The sequence below is a fragment of the Capsicum annuum genome, chromosome 11, assembly GCF_002878395.1.
Source record: "Capsicum annuum cultivar UCD-10X-F1 chromosome 11, UCD10Xv1.1, whole genome shotgun sequence".
In the NCBI taxonomy this organism is placed as follows: domain Eukaryota; kingdom Viridiplantae; phylum Streptophyta; class Magnoliopsida; order Solanales; family Solanaceae; genus Capsicum; species Capsicum annuum.
Genome location: NC_061121.1, coordinates 206,044,125 through 206,060,418, shown reverse-complemented (window position 1 = coordinate 206,060,418; position 16,294 = coordinate 206,044,125).

The following is a 16,294-nucleotide window of genomic DNA, read 5'->3' as shown; positions in this document are numbered from 1 at the left end:
GACCGTCAACTTTGTGATGGTCCACTACTTTGACCTTCACACGACATCCCAAAAAGGGAGCTACTGCTTTGGCTTGATGGGACACTTGACGGTCCACCAAGGACCTGACGGTCCACCAAGGACCCGACGGTCCACCAAGGACCTGACGGTCTACCAGGTCGACCATCAAACCTGGGCGATCCAATAACATTCAGTAAAACGACCATAACTCACTCATCCAATGTTGTATTTCGATGAAATTGGTATCGATGGAAAGCTTATTCAATGATCTACATGAAAAAAGTTGAAATTAGAGAAATAAAATATGATTTAAACATCAATCATTTTAAAAGTCATACATATCCATTCAAAAGACAGATTTAGGCTTAAGAAATGATCGGGGTTACAGTATTATATGGAGGATTCCAGAGCATTTAGGAGATATCTCTCATTCTTTCATACTCTAGATCATGAAATAGTGTTTTCCACATGAACATTCTCCAAATTCCTTTCTTGCGCTAATTTTGTTGGTTATTTCCTATTGTCCAGGAAATACAAGTGCAAAGCCTTAGATTCCTAACAATGTGGTCCTTTCCAAATGAGTCATCAAAGGTTATGAAATGTCACAAGGACTTGAAAGGAGTCCATTAGTTCATCAAAGTTTATTGATTCAAGTGTATATCTCTATCTTCATGAATCGTCCTTTTCAGCTTAAGGTAAAATGTGGATTCAGTCCCTTTTAGAAACTTTAATGCGGACGTCTCACTTAAGGGGGGAAAGATACGTATCTAAATGTTGGGATAGTATTTCAACTCGAGAGGTAGTATAAATAGGATTTTACTATCTATGAATAGTAAGACGATCCCAAGGTTAGTGATATGAAGTCCTAAGTCTAGAAGTTAAAGTGAGGTTACCTTTTCAATGAAAAAGGGGGGTAGTTCTATTTGTGTAACCTTGAAGTGTGTGTTGGGGTTTTTATGTCCTTATGGTATTGGTTAAGGTGTACCAAAATTAGCAAAATTAAAGTAGCCGGTAAAGACCGAGTGGTTACTTAAAATAATTGTCTTTATTTGAAATAAGAAAGAAACTCATGAGGATTAGATATTTTAGTAGTAAAATCTCTCATCAATTGTGAGTTGAAGGATTGGCCGGCTAATACTTATAGTAGTAAAATCTATCATAGATTCTGAGTGAAAGGATTGGACGGTTAATAATTTATAAATTTAGCATTCAGTAGGTGAGATCTTAGAAAAAGTGGCTTAGTGATTTTTAAAGAATTTTGAAGGTAGTTGGGATATATGCATAGGTAAGTGGATGGGATGTGTGGGAGGTGAATGCTCTATAGAACATAATGAGTTAGGTTATAAGATTAAGATTAACTATCCTTGTTATGTCATTTTACTATACTGAGGGTCCCTTGATTTTTATCTAGTGATTGTAAGACTTTTAGTGGGTTAGAAAATAAGTAGTAAATTTTAAGTGTACTAGTAATGTTGTGGACAAGATGTGCTTGTAGGCCAAAGTTAAGTGAAATAAGGAATTTAGATTAATTAGTTCATCACATATTTTGATAGACTAGTACAGTATGTGGGATATTTCATTGGCAATTCATGAATGGTAATACATGTTAGGTTTGAACTTCAGATGTTGATTATGATGATAAAAAAGGGTAACTCAAGAATTGTGGTGCAAAATTTAAGGGAGTGGATTAGTAGGCTTGATATAATGTATGAAAGATCTTAGGTTGATGACTTATAAAAAATTTGAGAGGATAATTGTAACATATATATAAGGACTAGTGTTGGAACAATGATTTTGTAACACTCTGGATATTTGGTAAGTCTAAATTGAGATTAAAAGGAGCCTATGTGGTCCCTAGATCAAGTATAGAACGCCCCAGGATAAGTTCTAATGCATTATGGGAAATTTGGGCATGGAAAATTAGTCAAGCATCGAGGGCCAATTTGCAATGGCCCCACACCACGAGGGGACCCACAAGGGCTCACTACCTCGCCTCTACACTGCAAAGAGAGGGCCTCAAGATGGGCTCGACACCACGAAGCTAGGCATCACATTGGGGTTTGCTCCGTGACCCTTCTTCCCTTTATTAATGGGTCAATGCTTTTAAATATTTTTAAGGGTACTTGGGCTTTCTTATGACTTATAAATCGCCCCAACTTCACTTAATCTTTTTCTAATTCTTCAAACATCTATAATCACTTGAAAATGGTTATACTTTTCTTCAAAACTTAACTTGAGATCTCTAAGGCTGGGGTTCAATCTTGGAGAGTAGAGGGAGTTAAGAGTAGTTCCCCTAGGAGGAATACCATAGTAGGAAGTTAGAACTTCTCCTATATAGCTTATTAGGGCAAGTCTAGCACTCATGTCTATAGAGATATCCCATGGTGCTGAGTGTTGTGATTATAAGTTTAATGAGAGAATATGTTTACAAGATTAGGATAGTGACCTTTGATCTAAGGGGGAGATTATAAACTAAGGTTGATCTTAAATTTTCTCATGGTGGTGAGTTTTAGGGAAGAGTCATGATAAATATATTCTTGTTCTAGCAAATTCCTCCTACTTAGGGTTAAGAGGATAATCTACCAATATCTTATGTATTTAAATTGTTCCTATGCCTAAGGTCCATGTTCTCTATGCAATCTATGTCCTTACTTCACCCTCTATTTATGATCTAGGTGTTTGATAGATGAATCTCTTCGTGACTATTGAATCATATCTTATATCACAGACCCCACCTTGAGTAGTGCAATGAATATATGCTATAATTTAATAATTTCACTTCTATTCCGGAAGCTTGTACTCTAGTCCCTTAATTACCCTTCTTATGTTAGGATAATAGTGGTTATGACAACGCAGCAATATTTTAGATAAAAGAGTAGATGTCTTTTATTGTGAAATTTTAGTATGACTACTTGAGCTAAGGTTATAGATGAAGTAGGATGAGTGAGATGAACTTTTGTTATGTGAAATAGTTAGAAAGGGGATATGTGGTGAAAATATTTGTGAAAGTGATTGAATTTGCTGGGTTCTTGGTGGGGAGATCCATGAAGTAGGTGTAACAAAAATTGGCTTGAATGTAGTGATTCATAGATACATAAACCATCGTGTTCTATGGCTAGTACTCCTTGATCTAAGACATGAAGTTGTTTGATTATTGTGATAAGATGGAAGAGTATTACTGGAGGGTTGTAGAGTATAGGGTCCCATAGCTTAAGCTAGCACCTTTTAATTCCAGGATAGACTTTAACATGGAAGAAATATAGAGTTAGACTCAGGCTCTTGTAGTTATGTGTTTTGAGGAGGAATCATAAGATTGAAATGGTGAAGTGTTTAATTCATAGTTGAATTAATAGTTGAGAAGTATTGCTATATTTAAGGGTTATTAGACAAATCATTGGAGGTAAAGAATGCTTCTATTCTTATGCCCCGCGAATATCTTATTTCATGTCTTGTATCAATCTTAATCAGGATGATGATTTTTGAAAAATTCATACCTTATATTGAAATGATCATGTTCCATAAACTCATGTCCTATACCATGTTTACGCTAAATCTCGTTATCTCATTATCCGTACTTACATGATTAACTTGGGGTTTTCATAGAGCTCTTTTGGTATGCCTATGTATGTTTTGAGGGAGGGTTACTGATGTGAAGTTACATCCCTTATTCTGTACTTATAGAGCTTCAATAATTTCCTATCCATCATTTGAGGACAAATGATTCCAAGGTGGAGATAATATAACCACATTTTCAGGCTAGAATTTGAACCGTCCCTCAAAACGTGTATAGACTCAAACCCAATTATTTCTATCTAAAAATAAGTGGGATGATAAATTATTTAGTTTGGGAACATCTTTGGATATTAAATGATGTCAAAAAATATCCTAGCTTAAAGTTAAGTTGGGGACTTTTCTACTGATTGAGTTTTAATACATGTTTTTACTTTCTCAACTTTCATAGACTATTAATCATAGAATATAATAAGTTAGGTGTCTAGTTATATCCAAATTAAATCCTTCAAGTCTCTTTTCCAACACCACTGTCCGTTCATCAATCCAAATTCAAAGTAAAATGTTATGGGCATTTTAGTGAGATACTATCCAAGTGCGCGATGGGCCGCATAAGGCAAAGCTTCTACCCCGCGATTGGTCCTGCGGCGCAACCCCATACTAATCTGAAGTAAAGACATGTTTTTCCAAAACTAAATCAATGTCAATATGATCCTTTCATCCCCATATAACTCCCTGAATCCATTTTTATCCCCAAATTTGTCCCAAAGCATGATAATCACTTTCTAATCCTTAATTCATCTTCTTTCCAAAAAATCTCAAGCTCCAAATCTAAAGTTTATAGAAAGGTCAAAATTATGATTTCTTCTCAATGTTTTTTCACCAATTTCATCATCAAGAGTATGGAAAATGAATCCAAGTCTTCATATCAATTTCAAGCTAGGGTTCAAGCTTCAATGTTAAGGATTCAAGCTTTTTAGAAATTTCTTTCATAAAAAAAGCATGGTGGACACCCCCTATTTTAAATATTGTATAATTTCATCAATTTACATTATATTTCCTTGTTCTTGAATTTTTGATTGAAGCTAGGCCTAAGGATTTTTGGTTGTTTTTCACTTGCATTGATTTTCTATGGTTTTAATAGTTTCTTAATAGTTTAAATAGTGGATTGTAAAGTGAATTTGTGTCTAATTATAATGGTGAAAATTTGACAATATGATTTCATAATATTTATGGATTTTTGCATGATGATAATGTTTTAACCACAACCCAAATCATAATTTGGTTTCTAAATAAGGATTTTATAGTGTCTAAACTATTCATTAAAAAATTGCATAACATAAACTATTAAAAAGTTAAATAGAGTTTGAAACGCCCTTGGGGCTATGGTTATGGATTTTTAATGGAATTTGGAGTCTAAATGGTTAAATAAATACAATATGACATAATTATAATGGCTTTCAATTCTCTTGGTATGATGATACCAATTTGGGAATGCCGTAATGTAACAGTCCATGGTTAATGGTATGTAGAAAACTATTTTAATTGGACTTAAATGGAATTGTGTAGCTTCACCGAGAAGGTATAGTCCTGGGGGACCAGCACTGCAATCTATATTTTCTAGTATTTGGGGTCTATGACCCCTGTGTGTAATTTAGAAAATATATGTTTGAAGGCTGAAGTCTCGATGTCTTTAGCCAAATTTCCTCGGTTCATGCGGTTAACATGGACTGGGGCCTTTCCAGCATTGGTACCTTGACCCATATAGCCCGTGGGTGCCTGAAGGTCGGTATATACTACATAATTCAGGATTAACTTTTAAATAGACATGTCTCATGTTCCTTGCTCCAACCTCGACATTCTATTATATTGATGGTTATTAAGCATATGTTTTATAATAGTTATTGTAATGTATATTTCATCCCTTTCCTTGGGTCGCATGTTAGTACTCGCCATACTGACCATGCCCAGACGCTACATCATTTTATGACTTAGGTTTGGAGGCTTTTTCTTATGACCCTGTGCACCGTAGGTTGTTCGTTATCCTAGTGGGAGACTGGTGAGAAATGGTTAGACCTCCATCATTTGAAAGGCATTTGTACTTTTCACATATATTTCTATAATGGTATTTCTGGTTTTATAGTACAGTTAGAGTCATGTCCCAACTTAGGAGTTATTCATAAAGTAAAAGGCTTCATAGAAGGTGTGGGTTGTTGTTTAGAGTTTTGTTCTTGATAAATGGACACTATTTTATTTAGTTTATTGCATTTTGGATTTAGTTTTGACTTACAAACTTCTTTTTATGATTTATCAAAATCCTTATTTAATGGGTTGGCTTCCGCATGTATCTTATTTTACTATACTTATGATTAAAGGCTAAGGGGCCATGTAAAGAATTGGTTGTCTTAGGGTGTCCGTCATGGCTAGGATCCTGGTTCGAGTCATGACAAAAAGTTCCAAAATAAGTAGGTTTAGGTATCACAAGTTTCCAAATCTAACTAGTACTAGAACTCAATTTTCCCCCAGTAGAATAGGACTTTTTGTGTTGTATGTTGTGATTTCGTGTTGTAGACTAACACTAACCTAATATCTCCTTATTTTCTATGATTTTAGGTGTTTATATATTCTCCAAGTCATGATAATGATGTCCCATGAGGATTCGATACAATTACCAACTTATTTCCCACTAAAACCAGGTCTTGGAGCCACTTTTTTGCCCGTTTAGAAGGGGTATGCATTATGGAGGTAATCACTGGGACGTAGGGTCATGTGACATTTTTTTGGGATTCAATCCATTAGAAAATCTGACTTTATGGTGTGCCGCTATGCTGGATGTGTGGTGGATACTGTGCGGCACGGAGAAGTCTACCAAACAACACAATTACACCCAGTTTTATCCCTTGGTCCATGTCCAACTTTTTTCTAGTTTTCTCACCCATTGTGGCTCATGTGCAGTTCATTTATTAACTAAAGAATCTCCAACAAACTCCTACAATATCTCAACACATGAATTACACCATACAATACTCACAAATTGTCAAAACAACACAAGAACAAGCATAGCTTAGGCTGATTTAACTAATTATCTCGTCTAACATTTCCTTGACATTTTGACTCTCGTATTGATTCAGTTGCACTATAAACCAAATAAAAATGTGTCTCATAGTACAATTACATAAATATCACTATCTGTGCACACAAATGTAATGCCCCAAATCTGGTACTCGGAACATTACACGGTGCTCATGACCCCAAAAGACCACAAGCTAACCCATGACTAGTATCTGTAACTGATCACTGAAAAATATACTATAAATATGAAGAAACATGAATTGAATAGCCATAAGGTTCAAAACTGAATGAACATCTGATAAAAAATATCTGAAAATGGTATAACAATACCAAAGCAAATCTGAAATGACTGACTGTCTAACATGCTATAGTCTGAAAGACTCTAAACTGTCTGGATAAGGAGTTGATGGGATATGTCTCCAACTAACTCCGACTATTGAAATAAACTGAAAACTAAAATAGTAATATGATCATCATGTCCTAGAAGGATGAGGACTCACTGCTAACTCTGATCGCTAAACTGGGATGCTACTGGTTCTCTGGAGCTCGTGCTTCTAAATCTATGGCATAAGACACCATAGCGCAAATACGACAGTACTTTGAATGTACTGGTATGCAAGTGAGCTAGGATAAATGCAATAGGTTCATATTCATGAACAATACTAACTGACTGACTAACATGAACGCGAGAATACATGCATGCATATGTAACTATAACTGAGATCATGATAACGCTGACTCATGAATTCTGGTAAGGTAGATTTACTGATATCTGAGTACTAATATTTGGATACTGAATGACTGAGTGTATTGAGTACTGAGGAACTGAAGTCATATTATAGATAAATAAATGACTATTTCTGACAGTTTTGATTATGAAGAATTGGTTTGATTGTCTGTATCTGACAGTCTTGAAACTGAATAATGATAACATGAGTTTCATATAAATCAATATACTATTAACTGGGTTTATGATAACATGATTACTGAGTCTGAATACTGATAACATGAGTGACTGTATCTGAAGTCCTGATACTGATAGAACTAGCTGAGTTCCGCACTGTACTGAGTTGACTGTATCTAATAGTCTTGGATTTTTGTAGAACTAAATTGAGTTCTATTATTGAGACTGGATTTGTAACTGAGATCGTGGAAAGTAGTTATCTAACTGACATGCCCCTAATATGCTATTATGGCTGAGTTGGGGTCCAATCTGTAACCCTAATTGGAAGGGTTTTAATACCGCGCTACTGGTAAGGACAATCTGTGAGTAACCCTCATATAACAAGTAACTCTAGTGAGAACGGTGGGAACCCTCATATAATAGGTTAAGCCACCTCATCTACCCTTATATAGCAGGCTATGATGTCTCAACCTACGTTGGCTACGTAGTTCTAGAATGCAAAGATTGCTTCTAAGAATCACACCCTCATATAATAGGTGAGTTTCCATCCTTGGGTTCACTCGGTGATAACTCCTACTCCCAACTGAATAGACACTGAACTGATTAACTGAACTAAACTGATACAAATGGTATTGTTTAGTGGAGCTAAACTAAATTGAATTTACTGAGTTTCGTTGACTGACAGAATGTACTGAGTTCTGAGGACTGACTGATAATACTGAAGTTACTGAGATTGACTGGGAATACTGTGGTTATTGGGATTACTGAGTACTGAGATCACTGAGATTATTGAACTACTGAGATTACTCAGATTTTTGAGTTTTCCTGAGTCACATGACTGACTGAGTTCTATGGATTATAGCTTGACTGAGAGTATCATGAACACATGACATGGCTCAAGGCACACAGCTAAATTGTCGGGTACAAGAACCCCCAGGACTCGATGGAAAAAAACTGACGTAGCATTACTTATGTGAACACATGACCAACAACACAATTCATAATTCATATATTGAAGCACTTCATCAAACATGTGATATGCATAAACTTGTACAAACATGGGAATTTCATAATATTATGCTAGTTGGGCACTTTTCCTTCATATTGGCATTTAATCAAACACATGATAGGTATAATATATGTAGACACCATTATACAAAAATTACACATCATGATTCAATATCTAATTTCATCATCCTTGGGTTTAAGCATAGGTTCATATGAATATACATCTATACAAATCAATTCCACATAACATTAATCACCCAACATGGATTCAAATTCAATTTATCATTCTCAACATAAACAAAATAAACCCAACATGAAGTTCATAAAGGATATTTAAAATCTTGACTTTATAAAAGAGATTCTTGGGCATCATGGATGAAAGGAGTCTATAAATGAACACTATGCATACCTGGGATGTGATTTATTGAGGATTGACAGTGAAATCTTCTTGAATTTGAATTTCCAATAGAAATCCTAGCTTGTTCTTGAGAGAAACTTGAGAGAAACTATTATATTTTGGGTGAAGAATGACTAAATCACCTGTTATTGGGTATATATAGGGGTGGGAAATTGACCCTTTTAACCCTGGATGTGTCTTTAATTTCTCAGAAAATTTCTTGATTTTCATCCTTAGTGCGACGTGCCACTATCGCGCCAAGTCACTTGAATGTGACAAATGGGAAATTGCACAGTGGCACGACGTGGAGCTATCACGGTGCCACCTTGTCTGTGACCTGGAAGTTTGGCGCGACATGCCACTATCGTGGAGCATCACTGGAAATTGACAATTTTCATTTGAGCTATCTCCGCGATGCGCTGAAGGCCTAGGTGATACACTGTCTTACTAAAAAGGCTCTAACTCTTCACCCGGGTGTTAGATTTGGGCAAATTTGGTATAGATGGAAAACTTATTGAATTTCCCATATGACAAAAAGTAAAAATCTTAAAAATACCACATGTACAAAAGTGAATTCATATTTCAAAGAAAACTTCTAACATTCTTGGAAAACTTTTCAAGCTAGGAAAAGTACGGGGTATTACAACAAACACACTAAGTTATCCTTAAAACTATTTTTAAATATGAGTAAAAGTTGGAAAATAAATATGTAGATGCACCTATAATCACCACCCCACACTTAAAGTCTTGTTCTTTCTCGAACAACTATAGGTCGATACTTCCACATATTATGCGTAAGGTAGGAGACATATTTACTTTTCAGCAGGAAATCTTTTAAATTCCCACTGCTTAGCTTTTAATTTTCTTCTGCCCATCAAATGAAATGTGAATAACCTATCCTACTCTCTTTGGAAGAAGGGGCACTTTCGATTCTATAGGTGCTTCAAAGAATTTGTTTTCTCCATATTACTATATATCGTCACTCAATAATTTTATATGAAGAACTACTAAGATCAATCCCTTGCTATCCTCACTCTTTAGTTTTCTATTGAGATCTATACTACAGAGGTACTCAAATTGGACCAGTGATTGATTCTAGGTTTACTACTCCTTTCATTCATGTTCATTAAAAGAGACTCCAACATTACTAACTGAAGCAAGTCACTCAATCTATAAGTACAACAACTAGAATATATGATAAAGATTTAAACACATGAATGACTACATAAAACCTCCAAACCTTAAGAATTGACTCTATAAAATTAGCAAACTCATGTACATTAATCAACTAAGAGATCATATAATTCACTTGTACTTCATTAAACATGCCCCCTCACCATATGAGTCACCCATTATCACTTATTAATATATAATTCATCACAAGAATGGGTATAATAATAGAATTACGCTCACTCTCACAAGACATTTAGATGCAAAAGAAGATGAACCATAAGGTTGCCCTTAGGGAAGTACTCTGCTAATATATGAATATTAAAGTTCAAGATCAAGTAAGACATGAAGGGTTTAAATGTAGTCTAAGGTATGGGTAGGAGCTATTATGTTCAGTAATTGTGACTAACTTTTCCAGGCGCTTTAATACACCACACTTTCATTGAGCTAATCTTCAACCAACCTATTTTCACCACTTTTATCCTCACAACTCTCTTTTATTTTACTCATCTCTTTGGGATAACTGACACATCTTTAGAAGGGAGTATTTGTTATCAATAAATGATTCACTTTTTTTGATCAATTTTTTTCATTACACTACTCCTCACCAACAACACATAAACTTTTAAAACTCACCCATAGTTATTACTTTGGGTGTTCAACTTCACTTATTCCTCCTCCAATTTTAAACTTCCTAACATCTTAATTTTTTAACTTAAGAGCTTAAGAGTTTTGGACCAAATAGTAAGCTGAAATAAAAGGAATAAGCTGGATATAAGGCTACCAAACAATAGGTTAAAGGCTTAATGGAGCTGACTAAGATCATGCATGATGAGTAGATAAAGAAGGTATAATACTTAGCTATCAAAAAAATTCATGTCATCTTTGAAACTTGACATTCTTTATATCTCTTTGCAAACAAACCAGACAAATTCTAGATATCAATATCCAAATATCGAATATAATATAAACATCACACACATGACCCATGTTCAAATGAATAAGGATCTATATAGACTCTCAATCAAGCAATAACAATAATTCAATTTAAGCCAAAATAAAAAATGAGAAACAAATGAGCCATGGTATCTCAAAAAGTAGTCCTTTAATTCCTTAACATGCTTCTCAATTCATAACAGTTGCATCATATAGTCATGTAGCCTAACAAGAGCACGTATTATCCAACTAATGAAAAAGTTCTTCTTATTAAATCCTAATGACTCATATTCCCTCAATATGGTTTACATCCATCCATTCTTGGGAAAAATTCCTAAACTATGACTAAATTTTTTAAAAATTACTTCTAAAAAATAAAAAAAAGATTGTCGGGTCAAGGGTCACCCCCTCACAAAAAGAACCAAAAAGAAAAACCAATTGGTGAATGAAGTGTGCTCTTAAACAAACAAAAAGAAAGTAAATATAAAAACCACTAAAATAAAATCATTTTTTATTTTCAAATTTTTTAGCAACATAAGAGAATAGCCAAAAGATTCCTCTAACACACTTTAATCTAAACATAAATCGGAAGGTTATCCACCCCATACTTAAAATCACACTTTGTCCCTAAATTATAATATAAGAATGAGGAATATAAATAATTCCTGAAGCCTCTAGGCCTAGTAAGAAGCATGTCAGTTTCCACATTTTTTTATCAAATGTCCGGAGGGCCCAATACTTTGTCTTTTTCATACTTCTTAGCTCATATTTAGGGTATATCGGACTTCTCGTCAGCATGTAAATAGAAAATAAAATAAAAAAAGTATTATTAACAAAAACACAAAATACTTACGAAACATTGGGTTACCTCCCAGAAGCGTCTGATTTAATGTCACGGCCTGACCCATAAACTTTTCCCCCCACCTTGAAGATATGAATTTCACCCCAATTGCATATTCATCTGCACATTAATCTTTTTTCTTTGTCATAGGAAGGTTGTAAAAAGATAAAGAAACCAAGTATTGAATGATGCATGTAGAACCACTTAGCTTCAAAGTGAGACATGCTCTTTTGTTTCTTTTTGGTGCAAGTATAAGAATGTATGATTCTTGTTCATCATATATACACTCCTTCACTAGCTTATTTGACTTAAAGGACATGCCATCATCGAAACATAATATAGAAAAGTAATTTTAATAATGTTCAATACATCTCACTTTCCCACTTGCACTATATGCAACATGCTTACGTTAATACTCCCTCTCAACGTCATCCTCAATCAAAGAATGATAATTGAATGATTGAATTCTTCTCCTCTCTCCATAGATGGATAGTCTCTGCAACTATTGGATTTTGAACATTCAAACATTCCATAAAATTATATGTATATCATAAAAAAAGTATAAAAGCCGCTCTCTCTATCTCTCTCTCAGGCTCTTTACCATTTTCTATCTTGGCATATCTCTCTCTTTAAATAAAATACCATAAAATATAAAGAATCATATGAAATCCAACTTCATTAACACATAAAATGGATAATAAGGGGAAGAAAAAAGTGAGAATAAATAGAGTATGCACGCTATGACCAAAACAGGCTAAATACTCTTTCGGAAGCAATGGTATGAACATTGAACACCAAACTAAAGTTTTGATCTATTTTACTTATTATTTTTATTATTAGAGCTATAGATCTCACAAATTCCCCAATTTATATAGCTGAACATATCAATATGCATGTCACACCCCTTTTTTAACTCCAAAAAGATATGTTTTAACGGTCGAAAGGGTTTTAATTATTAAAGTAACAAAAGATGAAAATTTGTTTCAAAAAAGGATTATTTTTACCTTCAAAACTCAAAGTCGCCACTTGGCATAATCCGGTGTGCCAAGTCACCTTTGAAAAATCCTTTTCAAAATAATTTTGACTCTTTTAAACTGATTCACAAATTAAGGAATTCTGTTGAATGAGGGGAAGGTATTAGGGACCCCTCGGTCCCGTGGTTCGACCACAGTCTCTTGGTGAAGCATATCGGCTAATTTTGACACTACAATTATATAAACCACACAAAACACGCAAAACAATCAATCAACAAACAAAACAATCCAAAACTTAGTGTCCAGTCCAATTATACAGTCCAAAACAAAAAATGAGAAAATATAAACCTACTCTAAATTAATTCTAGACTAATGCTCTACCCGATGTGTCGGGCCTTCATCACGAATGTCCTCCGGGTACATGATACCTCAGGGCATTCCCCGGTGAATAAATATATACAGATACTTTGGGGCATTCCCCGACCAAATTATACAATTGATTCAAAAGTGATAAAATCAAACCATTTAATCAAATTTCAAACATTAAATCAACCTACAATCTCTAGATTTGCCTACCCGACCTACGTCTTGCCTATTCCAATCGGCGTATCTTGATACTACTAAATTCAATTAACGTTTATTTCAAGTCAAACAACTAATGAATAAAACTAATCAAAATCACTAATTATATCAAGTTTTCAATTTTCGCCCCACTTATTCCCACATGAATTCAAATCTTTCAATTCCTTCATTCACGTGAATCAATCAATCAATATCAACCACAGTAATCACGATTGCTCAAACACAATATCAAAACATATCACAACATCACAATCATCAACCAAACACAATATTCACTCCAACACACCAAAATATAATAAACATTAAATAAAAGAGAGGAATAGAGTTGGACCTCGATTCGTAGCTTTCAAACTTGATGTATTATTCTAATTAAAATAGTGATCGGAACCTCAAGCCGACCTTAACGATGACCAAACTCAAACTGAATTTCGACTTCAAATTGGACCCAAATCAGTGATTTTAAATAGAACCCAAAAGATCGATGACTCAAAAAGCTCGCTAAAATCCAATGGAAAATCAAACACCCGTAGGGTTTGTACTTCGATGAGTTGCCGGTGATGCGGACAACCAGAACAACCAGTTGTCAGATAGATTTCATTCAGAATCGAAGAACAACAGAGGGATATTTGACCGTTTTATACGAACAACAAACAAAAAGGATGATTACGACGAAGCTACTATCGGAACAGTAACCCGAAATCAACCCCTCTTTCTTCTTCTTTACGAATCTCAATCTCTCTCACTCTATCTCTCTCCCATTCTCAAATCTCTCTCTATTTCTGTGTGTGAGTGTGTGCGGAATTATTCGGTGCTTGATTATTTCGGTGAGGGTCCTCTCTAAATGGGTTACTGTGTGTGTATCTTCGAATTTCCAGTGAGTTTCTGAGTTCCCCTGATTTCTATGAGTGTGTATGTATATATGCTGTGGTTATATGAGGATGCACAAGTGGAGAAATCCAATGGTGTCTTTTAAAAAAAACCTAATAGAGGAAGTGTTGATGGCGTTCTCAGTGAGGAAGAAAAAGGGGGGAAAATGGAGTCTGTGTATGTCATTTTTGTTCCCTCAAAAACCAAAAAAAAATGGATCCTCTTTTATGTGTATATATCCAAATATATAGAGAAGAAGATGGTGACAAAATGGGTCCTTTTTTGTTAGGTATACCCGTGGTCCCCCTTCTTTTAGTTTGTTATTGTGAGGATAAAAATGTGAGTAGGTAGGGAGGTAGAAGCTTTTGATTGGGTAGGTTGTTAGGATAAGATAAATTAGTTAGAGGTATTGTTTTTGTTTATTTTTGTATTTTTCTGCGATATAATTACATGGGGTTGGACACATGGTAAGGTGAACTAAAAATGAATAAAATTAGGCTTCAGGAGGGACAAAATTAGGTGTATACATCATTCCCCCTTTGACTGTAAACATGAAGTGTTTTAAGATAAAGAAGTAGACAGCAAGACCAAATTTTGACCCGACCATTATTTAAAGAAAGAAACAAAAAGAAGGACAACCAGGTCTTGACTTAAGACATCCTACCTACCCAAGTTATGAGAGAATTATGTCACGGGTATTTCAAATGATTGGAAAGGGATGGACTATACCGAGTTGGAGAGTCGAGTGAGGTTCCATCGAGGTTCTGGTCCACGGCTCTGTCATTACATTAAAAGTGAAAATTACAAGTTAAAGCATAAATGAAATTACAAAAATCCTATCTATACAGCTTCTTTTGGACTCTTGACTAGAGTTTCATTACCTTATTCTTCAGGCGGGCTCCTGACTTGCTATTTCTTTAACTTGTTGCTTGCCTTTCAATTTCTTCACCCTGTTCTCCAGTCGGGTTCCTGACTTGCTATTTCATCAACTTGTTGCCATGCTTTCAAATTCTCCACCCTGTTCTGCAGGCGGGCTCCTGACTTGCTATTTCATCAACTTATTTCTATGCTTTCCAACTTTTTTTTCACCCTGTTCTATAGGCGGGCTCCTAACTTGCTATTTTTCAATCTATTTAACTTTCAATTTCTTCACCTTTTTGCTTGGTTTTCCATTTATTCGCCCTGTACTTTGGGCATGCTCCTAAAATCATATCAAAACTGAAAAAAAATTATCCCAAACAAAGAAATGCATTTTCTATGAGTTAATTGGAATGACTCGACTAAAAGGTACGTCTTATAGGAATCAAAGGGAATGACTCGACAAAAAGGTACATCTTATAGGAATCAAAGGGGATGACTCGACTAAAAGGTACGTTTTATAGGAATCAATAGGAAAGACATGACTAAAAGGTACGTCTTATAGGGGTCAAGGGAAATAACTCGACTAAAAGGTACGTCTTATAGAAATCAAAGGGGATGACTCGACTAAAAGGTATATCTTACAGGAATCAAAGGGAATAACTCGACTAAAAGGTACATCTTATAGGAATCAATAGGAATGACTCGACTAAAATGTATGTCTTATAGGAATCAATAGGAATGACTCGACTAAAAGGTACGTCTTATAGGAATCAAAGGGGATGACTCGACTAAAAGGTACGTCTTATAAGAATCAAAGGGGATGACTCAACTAAAAGGTACGTCTTATAGGAATCAATAGGAATGACTCAACTAAAAGGTACATCTTATAGGAATCAAAGGGGATGACTCGACTAAAAGGTACGTCTTATAGGAATCAAAGGGGATGACTCGACTAAAAGGTACGTCTTATAGGAGTCAAAGGGGATGAATCGACTAAAAGGTACGTCTTATAGGAATCAAAGGGAATGAATCAACTAAAAGGTACGTCTTCTAGGAGTCAAGGTGAATGACTCAACTAAAAGGTACGTCTTCTAGGAATCAAGACTTAAGTTAGGAAGTGCATTACCTAAGAAGCAAAATTCGAATTATCCAATCAAGGAAGTGTGTTTCCT